The sequence below is a fragment of the Asparagus officinalis genome, chromosome 7, assembly GCF_001876935.1.
Source record: "Asparagus officinalis chromosome 7, Aspof.V1, whole genome shotgun sequence".
Lineage (NCBI taxonomy): Eukaryota > Viridiplantae > Streptophyta > Magnoliopsida > Asparagales > Asparagaceae > Asparagus > Asparagus officinalis.
The window spans coordinates 141364801-141366541 of NC_033800.1; the positions used below are offsets into that span (position 1 = coordinate 141364801).

General features: G+C 36.7%; 1 pseudogene; it reads left to right on the top strand.

Moving 5' to 3' along the window:
- Positions 1-1741, top strand: part of LOC109848201 — a 15785-nt pseudogene that overhangs the window by 1997 nt on the left and 12047 nt on the right.

Consider the following 1741-nt stretch of genomic DNA (forward strand, 5'->3'; position numbering starts at 1 on the left):
CGGAGGAGATCGAGTGGGAGATGAGGCCCTGCGGGATGCTCGTTCAGAAGAGGAGCGAGAATCTCGACGCGCACGTGGCGTCGCCCGAGGTGCGCGTACGGATCTCGTACGGAGCGAATCGGTACGAGGCCAAGGTTCGATCTCAGGCCACATTTGGTGAGTTCCCCCCTTTTTTTCCGCTTCGTTAGGGTTTCAGCTTTTTTTTTAATTTCTTTTTTTTTGTTCGAAAAAATTAGAGATGATGAACTTTAGACATCATTGATTCACTGAAAGTTTTTTGGAAAATTTGATAGTTTCTTGGTGATGTTTAGTCTCAAGAATAGGAATTTTGTGATATTGTGCATTTGTGACTGGTATTTATTTTTCTTATGCAATTATGATATCGGGCGATTCGCTGAAATTTCCGAAATTGGTGATTGTCAGTTTCAATTTTAGAATTCATCAAATTGGTTTTTGTGTCACATTTATCTCCAACAAAAGGGATTTAATAATGAATATTGGGCGGTTTTAAATAAAATTAAATAGAGGTTTTTATTAGAGATTGTTCTTGTTATTAATGCATAAAGCTATAAAAAAAGGAGACTTTTTGCCCCTGCAATCTGGGAAAAAATATTGCTGCCTTTGGAAAATTTTAAATATTTTTAATGTATTAAATTTTTTTTTTCTGTTGTAGTTGTTATTCTGGACTGTATAATTGAATATACTGATCTGAAGATACATGTATCGGATGGATTCTTCCTGCTTTGATTGCTACTGGTCCCTGGAATCAATTACTTCTACCTGTAAACAGACATCAAAGCCTGTTGGAATTTATTCTGGGAAGTGGTCCTCTCGATTTAATTATGCGACCCACTATAATTTAGTATTGTGGGAAGTACCACTGATTGTCCTGTTATTGACCTGTCATTTTGTCTTATTGAGCTGTATTAGATTAGACTGCTAAAGAGTAGGGAAGAAAAACGTTTTGATCCTTGAACTTGTGGATTAGGAGTTTCGGAGGAATTTTGGAATCAAATAGCATGTTAGTGTATCAAAGCTACAATAGTAATTGTAGAACAGAAGACCATAATCCCTGTATTAGGTTCTTGCTTGACGTTGAATAGAATGGTTGACGATCAAAAGATAATAATGATAATAATTGTTACGCCCTTCACATGGAAATTACAGAAGTATTACTCCCTTTGATATAATTCTTGTGTGATGGATCTCGCACAGATCCTGTACAAATTTTATAACGAAGAGAAAAGTTCACATGAACTTACAGAGGTGGGTATAGAGGTTACCTTCTTGTTTAGAGTGGAAGAAACTCATGTTGAGTCTATAACACATAGCTCAAACTACAAAGAGGGGAAAATCCAAATTCCTTAAAGCCCTTTTATATAAGTCATGGTATGTATAGTTTTAGCGATACCTTTTGCAGGAAAAAAAATCCTACATTATCAATGTGTTGACGATGCAACGAAGACACACTCTTCCATAAGGAAGGGGTCAAAAATCCAGGTTTTGAGGGCCATATACTGAAAAGCAGGCCTCTAGGAGATGTTGGGGAGGATTTTCAATAACTTGGCTTATTCACAGTAGTTATAATATTTTGCCTACTTATAATAATTATCATGCTCATATTAGTTATTTTGAGAATTGAAAGGGCATCCTGAGCAATATGATCAGCATCTGCATGCAGGAGAGCTGAAGAAGATATTAACTGCTGATACTGGGTTGCAGCCAGGAGAGCAGAAGCTTA